This window comes from Herpailurus yagouaroundi, unplaced genomic scaffold (assembly GCF_014898765.1).
Source record: "Herpailurus yagouaroundi ecotype Mexico unplaced genomic scaffold, PumYag 210, whole genome shotgun sequence".
Classification (NCBI taxonomy): domain Eukaryota; kingdom Metazoa; phylum Chordata; class Mammalia; order Carnivora; family Felidae; genus Herpailurus; species Herpailurus yagouaroundi.
The window spans coordinates 21893835-21908941 of record NW_024412441.1 but is presented as its reverse complement, the minus strand read 5'-3'; the positions used below and the strand labels follow the sequence as shown (position 1 = coordinate 21908941).

The following is a 15107-nucleotide window of genomic DNA, read 5'->3' as shown; positions in this document are numbered from 1 at the left end:
AGTCTGCTGCCATGATTTCCCGATTTGCCCTATTTCTTCGACTGTGCAAAAGGGACAAAAAAAGCAAACCCAGAGGTTTTGGGGACAATGTCCTTCCTCCTCATTTTATTTTATTTTATTATTTTATTTTGTTTTGTTTTATTTTATTTTATTTTATTTTATTTTATTTTATTTTTATTTTTATTTTCATTTTATCTTTTTGTATCCTCCAATGCGCCTAACCCAGTGCAGAGAACTCATTAAATACTTTTTGATGCTTTAAAGTCAGACTCACACAAAGTGATCTCAACTATAGGAGTACTGATGTCTCAGAGGCTGACTCACTAGCAGCACTTAGACTTTCTTATTAATAAAATTCCCCAAATACACTAAAGAGCATTCGGATGTAATAAAATTAATCCAGAAACATCATGTGCAGAAGTACGTTGTCCATTTATTCCAAAATCTGCCTTACTTTTAAAGTTTGTTTTTGTATTTTGAAAAGAAGAATAAGAAAAAGAAAAGCAGTTGCCATATTTACTTAAGAGTCAATATGGCCCCAAATTGTTAAGTAAAGACTGTGCGAACCATCAAACCTCTTAATGGCTGCACCTAATCATCTCATATTCAGAGTTTCACTGTTACTATGTTAGACAAGATCCTGTGTGGGGGGGAGGAGGGGGGAGTTCTTAAGTTTTTCCTCAGGAGAACTGGGGAAGAACAAAGGAAGCTTTAGCAGTTCGAGAAAAGGCAATTAGAAGAGTCTGAACCACCAAATGCAATACACTTACCTTGCCAGCGCAAAACTGGGTAACCTATGTGGGCTTCTTTTCCACCTTATCAAAAAGGATGGTTAGACCAAAACACACTTTTCTTCTGAACCATCCACGTTAGCTGAATAAATAGTACTAGGCAAGTCCCTACTCACTCTTTGCTTCAACGTTGGCAGTCAAAGTCTGCCACACAGGGGCCCCCACTGCGGCTGGGATGAGGCCAGACCACTGCATTGCGGGTCCTACACCTGCCTGGGTCTCCCTGGACTCTAGCTTTTGCAAGTGTTTGCCTCCTCACCAACTTCCCCGGTCGCTACCTCTTTCCCTCCACAGAGAAAGTCACTCTTCCTCCTCCAGATCATGCCTTCCTCCCCACTCCTCCAACCAGGAGGGATTCTCTCCCCTCCTCTGAACCCTTGGCTTAACCTCCCCCTCTCTGATGGCACTGGCAACCCCAACTTCGTTCTGGACGAGTTCTTCACTGCCCTGATACTCAAGTTCTTAAAAGCAGGCTCTTTCTCTGACTATAGCTTGAACAGAGCAGACATGTGAATCTTTGCCAAATAAGTACACAGTGGCTACATTTACACGACTAATGCCCACCGTGCCTTAGAAAATTCCACCCACACTGATGGGATGGAGAGCCTTTAGTAACTTCTAGGGACAAGGTTTTCTGGGAAATGGATGTAAATTCCCCCAGCAGGCAGGATGTGGCAATCGCTCTGGACAGCCTTGCTCCAGCCAGCTTCTTGTTTGCTCAGGTAATTTACTGAATTTATGGCTGTCTACATCCCAGGTCAGTGGTTCTCAACCCACATTATACCAGTGGCATGGTATAATCACCTGGCAAGCTTTTAAAAATCCCTGTGCTGATGCTGTGTCCCAGACCAATCACATGAGAACTTCTGATGGTGGGACCCAGGCATCAGCATGTTTTAAAGCTTCCCAGGTGATTCAGATACACAGCCAGGATTGACGACCACTGGCCTAGACCGTAGAGGATGATCCTATTCAGCAGACGTATATCCAATTTGTACAGAACTGCATGGTTCGCTAACACAGCAAAACCTGTTTTCTACATGGACCCAGCCTACTGTGGCCAGGCAAAGAAAGAGAGTTGAGCATCAGGGACTTAGTCACACACAGCAGGTTTCCCTAGAACAGTAATTTATAATCTGGACATCAATACATCAGTTCCAGACCAAAGGAAGTACCTGTCTCCACCACCCCTCCCCGTAGCATTTTTCTCTTTCCTGTGAAGGTAGTTTCTGTACACTTATCACACTGTCATACCAAAGTTCTTAAAGGTTTCAACTGGGAAAAAGAAGTTTAGAACTCTAATCTTGCTGTTAAATAAAACTCAGAATTTGAGGTTGATGATAAATATTCAAGCATGGTGAATGATGTTGGGTGTAATTTCCCACATTATTACAATAGCAAAAATGGAACCGCCCCTTCTCCTTACGAGCCAGCTCAGTAACCCTCCATATTAATCTAGAGAAATGCTTAAATCTTGAGGGAAATTTATTAAAAAGAGGTAGTCGTGGTAAGTTCACATGAGATTTTTCTTTTTTTTTTTTTAATTTTTTTTTCAACGTTTATTTATTTTTGGGACAGAGAGAGACAGAGCATGAACAGGGGAGAGGCAGAGAGAGAGAGGGAGACACAGAATCGGAAACAGGCTCCAGGCTCCGAGCCATCAGCCCAGAGCCCGACGCGGGGCTCGAACTCACGGACAGCGAGATCGTGACCTGGCTGAAGTCGGACGCTTAACCGACTGCGCCACCCAGGCGCCCCGTCACACGTGAGATTTTTCAAGTCAACTAAGTCTAAGTACACATTCCATCACCAGTGATTATAACCACGTATTTTCCTTCTAGGAAAGAAATCCCGTGAATCTTTGCACTGCCAGCTACATTATATGTATAGGTACATGAATATCAATATGATTGGCGTATAACATTGTGTAAGTTTAAGGTGCACAAGGTGTGGATCTGATGCATTTATATATTGCAAAATGACTACCACCATAGCATAAGCTAACACCCCCAACCCATCACATAATTACCACTTCTTTTTTTATGGTTAGAACATTTAAGATCTGCTCTTAGCAAATTTCAAGTGCATGATATTAGCTATAATAGCCATGCTGTACATTAGATCCCAATGTGTTAATCTCATAACCAGAAGTTTTTATCCTTTGATCAAAATCTATTTCCCTCTAAGAACAACACTCCTCCACTCTGTTGCTCTGAGTATAGCTTTTGTAGACTTCACATGTAAGCGATATCATACAGCATTTCTCTTTCTCTGTCTGGCTTATTTCACTTAGCCTAATGCCCTAAAGCTTCATCCATGTTGTTGCAAAAGGCAGGATTTCCTTCTTTTCTCATGGCTGAATAATATCTCGTTGCATATATATACCACATATTCTTTATCCATTCACCTGCTGACAAATATTTAGGTTGTGTCCGTATCTTGGCTATTGTGAATAATGCTGCAGTAAACATGGGGGTGCAGATATCTCCTCAAGATCCTGTTTCTACTTCCTTCAGATATACACCCAGAAGTGGGATGACTCAATCACATTGTAGTTCTCCTTTAAATTTTTGAGGAACCTCCATACCATGTTCAGTAGTAACCATAACCAATTTACATTCCCTCCAACAGTACACAAGGCTTCCCTTTTCTCTACAATCTTGCCAACACTTGTTATCAGTTGTTGTTTTTTTGATATACAGATTATTCTTTAATGGACAGATGATACTATTTGTGAAATCAGGTTTTTCCCACCTACTTCAGGCAGGGTCTGTTTAATCATTCCAGAGAAATATCTATCAAGTTAATTTGTACCTTATTATTATGTATATTTCATCTAGATTGATTTTAGTTTAAAAATTATCTACTGACTATTTCAGAGTGTGGAAAATAACTCTTGCACATGATACCTTTTTAAAAAAACTAGCTTATAGATAACATGTGCCAATTTGGGTGATAAATCCATATCAGAGGAGGAAAGAGGGAACCTTAATCATGTGCTTCATGTGAACAAACTTTGAAAAACATCAACACTCATAAAAATGTGCTACTTCAACTACACCTTAAGAAGAATGATTCCAGGGGCGCCTGGGTGGCTTAGTTGGTTGAGCGTCCGACTTCGGCTCAGGTCATGATCTTGCAGTTCGTGAGTTTGAGCCCCGCGTCAGGCTCTGTGCTGACAGCTCGGAGCCTGGAGCCTGCTTCAGTTTCTGTGTCTCCCTCTCTCTGCCCCTTCCCCACTCATACTCTGTCTCTCTCTGTCTCTCAAAAACATTAAAAAAAAATAAAAAAAAAAAGAAGAAGAAGAATGATTCCATAAACCAGTGCTTCCCTTCTTCAAGTTCTCTTACCATTTCAGCACAACAAAATACAAAGAATGTTGGGATTCCAGCAGACACATGTTTATATCTGGACTCCTGTTAATCTTTCACTACATCTTGAGAAACTACTTGCTGTCTCTGGGTCTCTGTCTCCTTCAGGAAAAATTAAAAATAACAAAATCCATGTGAGGAACACAAGTAATATCTGAGAAGCACCCAGAAATCATGGGGAGGAGACCGACAGGGGCAGGGGAAGAGGGTGCTACATTGTTGGTATTTCCAGAAGAGTGTGGCTGCTAGTCAGCCTACAACAAAGAGATCAAGAGGTGGGCAAATGAAATCACAGACAACAAAAGACCTAACAAAAGATAACAAAAGAAAAGTTGCCCGAGGATTTCCAGTCAAGTTCTACCCTCTCACTAACTCCGGAAATAGAGTTAGGGTAACCACATCAGTTTTTGGGGGGGTGCACTCATGGCTTTGGAATGTGTTGGTTTTGTGACCCATGTTGGAATATGCTGTCGGCAAAATTGACTGAGTGGCTACGGTCATCAAAAGCAACACTGCTTACCTCAACCAAGAAAGGGCTCACTGTCAAGAGGTTTGGTATCTTTAGAAACAAGACGGGATAATTTATAAGTATGGTTGTGTCCAATAATACCCCTTCAAACTATAAAAAGAGGCAGACATCCACAAAAGACGCACACATGCCATCACCTAGTTAATGTTAGAACAATGTCATTATTCATTCATTGAGTCCGAGAATGTCTGAAGGCTTCAGACATCAAACTTGCTAAAATCCTTTCTGAAATTTCAGTCTTTAAAGCAAATAATGCCATTGTTATGGACTGATTGAACATAGATATAAGAAAACTAAAAAGCCTAAAAATCTAGGAATCCTAAGATATTTATTTCAACTATGTTTAACAAGTATGTTTAGACACATTTCAAATTTTACAAATAATGTTTCTGGACTTTTTTTGTTTTGCTTTTTGGTATATATCCCTTTTACTGCCTTTTTTACCCATCATTATCACTTGACAGTCCCTTCCCCAAGTTGCTTTCAACTGGACAGTTCTGTCTGGGTTGGCTGAGCACCTAGAATTCACCTGAGGGGTCCCTTCCTCTCAGAAGGAAACCCTGCCCTCTTTTCCCGGGACCAGGAGGAGAAGCTTCCTGAGCTTATGAAACTGACCTACAGCCTTCCAGTTTCCTATCCAGATGTTCTATGTCCATGGAAGCCTGCATCCCTTAACACCTCTTCAGGGCCAAAGTTCATGGAGTCTTCATTCCAGGTGCCCCTCCATGCACATACATTAATCCCCACTCTGCTGTGGCCACAAATGACCAGTTGTGCCATGCAGACAGGCCTGAGTGCCCCCCCCCCCCAATCATCAATACTTTGTCTTGTTCTCTTATGTTTCTTTACAAGATGGAGGCTCTTCTCAACTTGGAGCCTTATCATCAGGTACCCAAGGGCACGGTCCATCCATACCCCTTCTGCAGAGCCCTCCCAGCATCGCAAACTCATGAGCAAAGTAGCCCCATGAGAATGGAACCGAAGGACCAGGGTGGAAAAGCAGGCATAGTAGAGGGAAAACCTCTCCTCAGGGCCTTCCCCAGATAATAAAACTTAGGTATTTGCTTTATTATGGAGTACAGAAAGTCATGGTCTCAGTCCTCAGGGGACAGTCCCAGCTCCACCCCTTGCTCTAAAGTTAGAATGATAACCCTACCTGCACCTCCAGAGAAGGATGTGGGAGAAGCACATACATGGCCCACACCATGAGGCCAGAGTTTTCATCTGGAAGCTGAAAGGTGCAGGGCCCTTTTGCTGTTCCTTTCCTGCCTTCCTTTTGGTTGTTGACATTTGATTCTCTAGAAGCCAGACTGTAAACTGCTGCACATTTTCTAAAGCTTTCTGTTTTCCCTCCCACTTCCTCTTCCTCTTCCTCCTGGGGGCACCCAGTACAGTGCTTGGCCCAGACTGGAAATGCAACAGTGATTTGTGAAAACAACCAGTTAATTCAGCGAGGTGTGAGATAATGAAGGAGAAAGTCCTTATAAGCTGAGTTTTACTTCTGGGAGAGGTAGAATGTATTTTTGTGGAATATCTCCATGGCATTGTTTGGGCAAAGCTTTTGTCACTTGTCACACACACAGGAATTCAGGGCTGGGCAACAGAGTGAAGTATCTTGGGTGCCAATGCTCTACCACATGTCAGCCATGTCACTGTCTCTTGTGGCAAACGCAACGACTTCTGCCCATGACATCCACTATCCAGATGAGCTATTATGGTCTACAGCATAAGACTTTATAGACTCTGTCACCATCTGTCCAGCCCATGACTGAAGGCTACCTGAAATTCAGAATAAAAGCCAATCTCCTAACAATGGCCGCAAATGCCCACCATGATCTGCCCCCTGCCCGTCTCCAAGCTCATCTCCAAGCCCCCTCCCTCATACTTGACCAACCGTATACATGTCTTCTTCTGTTCCTTCAACAGGGCTCTACCATGCTGAACCCTCTGCCTTCCACCTGTGTGCCTCAGACCCCGCCCTCCTCCACCAGGACCTGCATCACCAAGCTAATGTAGATCTTGGATCATCAGTCACCATATTAGCAGCAGTATGTCTCTTTCATGGTGCTAATCACTATTGGTACATGTGCTGCTGCCCAGCTTTTTTGTGCCACCCTTGCAAGCAGCAGCCAGATTGCCCTCACTCACTATGGTGTCTCATGGCTAGACACCTAGCAAGGCCTAAGAAAACAATCATTGAGTAAACCAAAACTTATGATCACAAACAATTTTTAAAACAATCTCAATACCACTACATACTTATTAGAATGGCCAAAATCCAGAACACTGACAACAACAAATGCTGACAAGGAAGTAGAGCAACAGGAACTCTCATTCATTGCAGGTGGGAATACAAAATGGTACAACCACTTTGGAAGATAGTTCGGCAGTTTCTTACAAAACAGACTTACCATACAATCCAGAAACTGTGCCCCTCGGTATTTACATAAAAGAGTTGAAAATTTACATCCACACAAAAACCTGTACATAGATATTTATAGCAGCTTTAATCATAATTGCCCAAATTTGGAAGCAACCAAGATATTATTCAGTAGATGCATGGATAAATAAGCTGGTACATCCAGATGGTGGAATATTATTTAGCACTAAAAGGAAATGAACCATCAAGCCATGAAAAGACACGAAGAAAACTTAAATGCCCACTTCTAAGTAAAAGAAGCCAATCTGTTCCTTGATTCCAACTATATAGCATTCTGAATAAGGCAAAACTACGAAGACAGTAAATGATCAGTGGTTGCCCCAGGTTGTCGGGTGGTGATGGGGAGAATGAATAAGTGGAACACCAAAGACGTTAGGGCAGTGAAAATACTCTGTGTGATACCACAGTGATGTGTGTATGTCATTATATACTCATCTAAACCCACAGTACAACAGCGAAAGTGAACCCCAATGTAAACTATGGACTTTGGGTGAAAACGACGTGTCAGTGTCGGTTCATCAATGGTAACAAATCCACCACTCTGGGAAGGGAGAGCATACTGATAATGAGGAAAGCTATACATGTGTGGGGGAAGAACATAAATGGGAAATCGCTATACCTTCCCCTCAATTCTGCTGTGAACCTAAAACTGCTGTTAAAAAATAAAGTCTAAAAAAAGAAACCTCCATCATGACAGGAGATATGAAAAATTTAAAAACAAGCTGAGTTAACCTCTTCCTCCAAAAGATCACAAAAGTTTCATAAAAACCAGTTGACTGGTGGGGGGCGCCTGGGTGGCTCAGTCGGTTAAGCGTCCGACTTCAACTCAGGTCATGATCTCACGGTTTGTGGGTTCAAGCCCCGGATTGGGCTCTGTGCTGACAGCTCAGAGCCCAGAGCCTGCTTTGGGTTCTCTGTCTCCCTCTCTCTCTCTGCTTCTCCCCCGCTCATGCTCTGTCTCTCTCTGTCTCTCAAAAATAAATAAATGTCAAAAAAAAAAAAAAAACCCACAAAAAACAGTTGACTGGCATACTGTGTTGACAAGTGCATGGGGAAACATTCTCTCCAGTATTCCAGAGGAAGTGTTCATTGGCATAAGTAGGTGGTACGTGGTACGTGGATGGGCAATTTTGAAATACATACAAAATCACAAATGCACATAGTCTTTGACCTGTAATTCCACTTCTAGGAATTTAGCCAATAAATACGCTTGTTTGCCCCTCTGCAAAATGACACAGGTGAGGCTCTTATTCATTGCAACACTGGTTGTAATAGCAAAAGACTGCAAGCAACTTAAAAGTCCACTGAAAGGTTAAAAATGCACCTCACTAGATGCAGATATGTAATAGGGTGCAGAGGAGGGTACACCATCAGTGTGTGTGATGGTTAATTTTATGTGTCAGTTTGACTGAGCCACAGGACACCCAGATAGCTGGTTAAAGACTGTGTCTGGGTGTGTCTGGGAAGGTGCTTGTGGAAGAGATTAGTGTTTGAATTCATAAAGCAGATGGCTCTCCCCAGTATGCATGAGCATCGTCCAATTCCTTGGGGGTCGCAACAGAACAACGAGGCAGAGAAAAGTTGAATCAGCTCTACTTGAGCTCAGACATCTGTTTTCTCTTGCCCTCCGTGCTTTTTGTTCGCAGGCCTTCAGACCTGGGCTAGAATCTACACCTTTGGCTCTACAGCTCTTAGGCCTTAAAACTATGCCACCTGCTTTCCTGGGTCTACAGCTTGTCGACGGCAGATAGTAGTACTTCTCAGCCTCCATAACCATGTGAGCCAATACTTTATAATCTCTCTTGCTCTCGCTCTCTCAGGATCCCAATTACATGCCCAATTTTATATATAAAACCAGTAGGAGATTGATATACGTGTCTCCTGCTGGCCCTGTTTCTCTAAAGAACCCTGACTAATACAGTGTGGAAAAGGTGGAAAAAAACTATTAACCCTCGTTTAGCTACTTGTTGGTGAGAGTGAGGGAAAGAGGTGTCCGAGAAAAGGAAAGAGAGGAAAGACTTCACTAGATACCCCTTTTAAATTGTGTGTTATCTATTCAAAAGTACACAAACTATATGTTATTTGTTGAAAAAAAAATCTAATTCCAAAATCTTACTGAAAAGTTCAACAGAAAATTGTATAAAATACTACTTTAAATTATATTCTTATCCCCATCTTATAACTGGAACAACTAAACGAAGAGAAGATAGGTCAGTTGCCAGGAGAAAACAAAGCTGGGCCTCCTCTCCCAAGCTAGTACTTGCCTTACTTCATTCTAGCTTCCTTGGAGACATTTCTTGGACATTCCTGGTGCAGAACTAGGGGCCCAATGGATAGAACGTTTAGGGAAAGTGTCCCCACGCATTAAACACTCAACGTGTCTAGGCCGAGATGATAAACTGGATGATCCTGCCAGGGAATGTCAGCCTGAAAATCAACTCCAGGTACCATTTCACAATGGCCCACATAGAATCAGAGAGAACAGGGCAGAGCACCCCACCTCCCCACAATCCCCAAGTGAGGGGATGAACTGGCTGAGTTTCCAGGCCCGACACCTTCAAATGTAGCACGGGACTCATGGCACTTTTGGACAAGGAATCCATCACATCAGCACTCAACTGTCCAGACCACTGTAGCATGGGGGCTAGGAAGTTCAATGGACTTGATATAGATTGATGGGGATCTCCCATCACTAGCTCATCTCATCACCTTTGGGCCACTTGCCGAACTTCTCAGAGTCTGAGTTGGTTTGGTCCCTGGGCATGTATAATGATGCCAATTTTGCAATGTTATGAAAAAGATGAGATATAATGATGTAAGAATGCAGATCAGTGTGTGTTCCTTAGTGGGAACTCAGTAAACGGTGGCTATGTAGCCAACTGGACAGCACAAACATCATCGGTGGGTCAGCGGTCCCAAACCTACGTGCCATTCATCGTCTCTAGGGTTCAGTCAATCCTACCCTCACCAACCTGTGGGCTCTAAGTAAGACTGCATCATGAATCCCAGCTGTGCACTGACTTTGAGCAAATCACTTCTCTGTCCTTCAGCTTCTTAATCTGCAGAATAAGATCATAACAGTGACTACCTTATATACAAAGCACTTAGGACTAGATCTCACGTATAGTTAAGTGCTTTATGAAGTATTAACCCTCATTATTATTTATTCGGCACCAAGTTCAAAGCATTGCTAAGCATCAGTTTGATTCTGATGTTGATAGCCTAGCACCGAGCTGAGGATCAGAGTGAAACTCTGTACCCCCTGTAAAGCTTCTTATATTCACACCAAGCCCATTTGTGAGACTTACTCTTAACAAATCTATGATCTCCGTTTTCCTGGTTCTACCCTTGGCTTGTATTCATTTGCTTAATATCCATTAAGAGCTTTAAAGGTTTACTCAATAACAATGGAAACCAACCCAAATGAAATTAAACCATTTCCAAACTCTTCTGTGATTCCTTTCCCGGCAGAGTTGGGTAAAAATGTTCCTGGCTACCTTCTGTTGACTCGTTCAAGAAACATTTGTGGAGCCTAATACCGCGAGGTATCAGACCCCCAGACCAGGTGCTAGGGAGAGAAACGCACGTAAAACAAGACCCAACTTTGAGAAGGGGGAACTGAGCAAAGCAAGTGGACAATGACAATGCAATATAAGAAGGATGGTGCATTGTCCTACATTCAAGTGAGATAAGTAAGCAACAAAATAGAAACCATCTTCAATCTAAAGTATGTCCATATGCTGCTAGAACATATCAAATGCTAGGACTGAATCCAAGAGCCAAGAAATATGTTGCAACACACACACACATACACACAGACACATGCACGTGTGCACACTCTCAACACACACACTTTCCAAGTCTAGAATTAGAACACATTGCCAAAATTTCAGCATGCTGCTCTCCAAAAACAACATACTTTATAAGGCAAGAATATAAATAAACAAAACAGCCATCATAATAGTATCATTTTGTATTTCTTCCTTTTTTTCTATTCAAAAACTTTCCTCTGTCTCATCTCTCCATGTTCCCAATACAATCACATGGTGGGACGAAAAGTCAGTCCTTACTTTTGAACTTTATAGACAAAACGGAGAGGCTGCTGGGTGACTCAATCGGTTGAGCATCTGATTTCAGCTTAGGCCATGAACTCGCGTTTCACGTGTTCAAGCCCCCACATTGGGCTCTGTGCTGACAGCTCAGAGCCTGGAGTCTGCTTTGGATTCTGTGTCTCCTTCTCTCTCTGTCCCTCCCCTGCTTGCACTCTGTCTCTTTCTCCCTCTCAAAAATAAATAAAGATTAAAAAAATTTTTTTTAATTTATAGACAAAAAGGAAATAAAATCACAAAGACTGAGTTTTGCCCTGGGTTGTTCAAATGGTGGCAATTCAGAGCAAAAGCTTCTGATTCCCCACATCTCAGTCTACCTTCTGAGCGACATCAAATGAGGTCAAAGTCCCCAGAAATTAGGTTGGCATAAGTTACTGTAAGAAATGATTGCTTTGATAACCAGAAAGACAAGAAGAGACTGAACCCAAAGGGGCAGAATAGGAAACCAAAAGGACTTACAAAGGGTTTTCTTAAAGCAAATCAAGACCACAAAATAGCCTTTGCCAGTTATTAGATTAGCAAGCGCATTTAAAAAAAAAAAAAAAAAAAAAAAAGGCGGGGCGCCTGGGTGGCACAGTCGGTTAAGCGTCCGACTTCAGCCAGGTCACGATCTCGCGGTCCGGGAGTTCGAGCCCCACGTCGGGCTCTGGGCTGATGGCTCAGAGCCTGGAGCCTGTTTCCGATTCTGTGTCTCCCTCTCTCTCTGCCCCTCCCCCGTTCATGCTCTGTCTCCCTCTGTTCCAAAAATAAATAAACGTTGAAAAAAAAATGAAAAAAAAAAAAAAAAGGCAAACCCCAGTGTTAGTGAAGTGTGGGGGAAATGGTATCTGTACAGAACTGGAGGGCGTATACATGAATGGCACCTTCCTAGATTAATTTCGTAGCAGGGACCAAGAGCTTCAAAAATGCTCATGCCCTTTGACCCCATGGTGTTCCCTCTGGGGAAGACAGTCCCAGGAAACAATCAGGAAGAGATAGAAAGGTTAGTGAGTACCTCAGTCTTGTAAGGTTAATAATAAAAAAGAAAACAATCCAATACCTACCAACATGATTTCTAAATTCTGTATGTAATGTGATCAAACAACTTTTGTAGAAAGAAATTCATTAGCATGGCGAGATGATCACAATATATTCCCAAAAGGGAAAAGCAGGTAATAAACCAGCAGGTACAGTACAAGGATGTTTTTCTTTTAAATGCAAATGCAGTCGGGGAAAAAACATATGCACCAAAATGTTAACAGCATTATTCACACAGTGACGGGTTTTATCTTTCATCTTTTTTCTTGATCTATGTCCTTTATTCTGTATCTGACAGTGAGCATGGGCGATGCGTGTCGATTTGCCAATTTTGCAAGGGCACATTTTAGAAGTGAATCCCAGCCATTCCTCAACCATGCCTGGCAAGGTTTTCTCCTAAGTAAGCAAGCAGGCATGTGCCCAGAAGGGGTTGAGGGATAGAAGACTAACCCCTGCATGTGGCCTTGAGAAAGGCCCTAAGTATCTCTTGAAGTTCATCACCAGGATCAGGAAGGTTTAAATCACCTCAAGAAGCACTCCCTGCTCTTCCTAGGCAGCATTATCTCCCTCCTGTCCCCAGCAGATTCACACGTTTCCAGCAAGCACAGATCCTTCCTTGGCCTCCAGCACATTTGGTGGTCTCCAGCCACCCGTGAGTGGGTCGCCTGATTCACAAACCAGCTGGTCATCAGCTGCACCTTCTGAAAACATCCTTCCTCACCACAGTACCTACTAGCAGTTTGCTTAAGAGCAAAGAGTCGTGAATTGAATTGAATTGAATTGAATTGAATTGAATTGAACGGTAAACCTCATTTTGCACTCCTTCTGGTGTTCTCATTTCTCTTTAATCTTCCAGATTCTATCCCATTTTCTTATCCTTTCCCACAACAATGCTACTGCTAGGATTATGGAAGTCAAGGGCGTCCAATAAAGAAATACCGGGGGATGTTTCTAATCTCCTCTGAGAGTGTAAGGTCTTCCTTACAGCTGTGGGTGTAACATTCGTAAGTCCTCCAGAAAAAAATGGTTGTGCTTTTAAGATTACATTTTAAGCCCTTACTGGAGGAAACTCCTGCAAGTGTTGCTAATACAATACATTATAACATTAAATGCAACCAATGGATGTCTGTTAATAGTAATGCAAGGCCTTCAGTCAAACGTTGGCCCAGGTTGTGCCCCTCTAAAACTGACAAAACTTAAAGGAAAGTGATAAAATAAGTCTTAATTCTAACATCAGCAACAATGTTTTTTAAAGCTTCTCATTTATAATACCCGTCCCTTAAACCTCACAATTTACCCAAAGTCATGCAACTATTTATGGTTTATAAGTAGCATATATTTCCCATATCACTCATCGTTAATCTTCCAGAGAGTAAAACATACCTTATCATAGGTGACCTCTTCATATGACTCACAGACACATCTCTAGGTCAAATATGGCTACAACAGAGCCACATAACTCCAAGAAATCCTTAAAAATCCTGTTTTCAACAAACAGCATAACATTATCAGTTTTATCAAATTCCATTTGTTCCTCCTAAATACTTTCTCAATGTATAAGTAAGCAAAAAGAAAAAGAGGAAAAAATACGGGAACAAAAACCAGAAGTGCAATTAATCATCTTACCATGTCCTTTCTTCATCGTAGGGACATTTGGGGATGGCTGGCCTTACAGGAGGTGGTGACTCCAAGGGTAAGCCCACGGGGCTTCTTCCCCCAAATAAGTCAGCTGAGTCGCAGTTGGTTATTAAAAACAAAAGTGCATTTTGATGTCAGCCCTGGATAGACTTGTTAATTCCCCTTTTCTCTCTCCGAAGAGCTTTGGATCTGGTTCGTGCAGCACCAGAGGGTACCTCACATCTTGTCGGCCGACCCAGTGGTACTGAGCCTAAAAGAAAGGACAAATACTCTGAGTGATGTGTGTGTCAGAGCCTACAGGGGCTTTAATCCTCGGCAGTGACACATTTGGGGAGCTACGAACAGGAAACTCAGAGCTGGGCAGACTGCCAGAATCATTCTGAAAACGTGCCAAACCCTTACGAAATACCCACACACTTTATTTCACATTCACCTCGAACACTTCACAAGCCTGTGTCTCTGTCCTCATGTGACTTTGCGTTAGACCTAGACAAGCTTTGCCCGCATGTACGGCCTACCACAGGTCCCGTCATCCCCCGAGTCAAGACGGGGACTGGGGTGTCCTACCCTCTCCCTTGGTGGCTGTCCTCCCAATCCTTCTTAGAACAATATCCACAAACGTGAGCCTGAAGGACCTTTCATTCAGTTCTCTTTATCTTTCAGCCCCAGCGTCTCTTTGTGCCTCTGCCACATGCCCTGGGAACACCGCCAGCCTCTCTCTTCAGCGTCCTAGAGGTGGGAGGCCCACTGATCACCCTCCGGCACAGGGTGTCTGGATGCTGGGACAGTGGCAGGCAGGGAGGGTGAGGGGAGATGAGGGCTGTGTGTAGCCAGAATCTCTGCCTTCCTCCAGAAGCGGTCGGGTCTATCCAGGAGAGATGGTGCTGTCTGTCCGGTTGCCTCTTTCCTCCCTCTCTCCTTTGACCCCCTTCTACACCCGGCATTCATGTTCTCAACGTGACATAGGGTCCAGCTTTTCACAGTGCTGCTCACGTATCTGCAGCAAAGGGGCGCCTGGGTGGCTCAGCTGGTTGAGCGTCTGACTCTCGGTTTTGGCTCCAGTCATGATCTCACAGTTTCATGAGTTCCAGCCCTGTGTTGGGCTCTGTGCTGCCAGCACCGGGCCTGCTTGGGAGTCTCTCTCTCCCTCTCTCTCTGCCCCTCCCCCCTCAAGATAAACAAACAAACAAATAAACTCGAAAAATAAAATCT

The 15107-nt window shown here is 43.1% G+C and overlaps 1 protein-coding gene across 8 annotated transcripts in view; it reads right to left on the bottom strand.

Moving 5' to 3' along the window:
• Positions 1-14202, bottom strand: part of IL1R1 (interleukin 1 receptor type 1) — an 80239-nt gene extending 66037 nt beyond the window's left edge. For 4 of the 8 annotated variants that reach the window (XM_040454087.1, XM_040454083.1, XM_040454090.1 and 1 more), the window contains exons 1-2: positions 13884-14195; positions 13641-13738 (exon numbers count right to left, since the gene is read on the bottom strand). The gene's annotated coding sequence lies outside the window, so the exon portion shown is untranslated. Of the gene's footprint in view, positions 1-13640; positions 13739-13883 lie in introns of all 8 variants that reach the window. The other 4 variants (XM_040454084.1, XM_040454086.1, XM_040454092.1 and 1 more) reach the window with 3 other exon arrangements.
• Between the last annotated feature and the right edge of the window lie 905 nt (positions 14203-15107).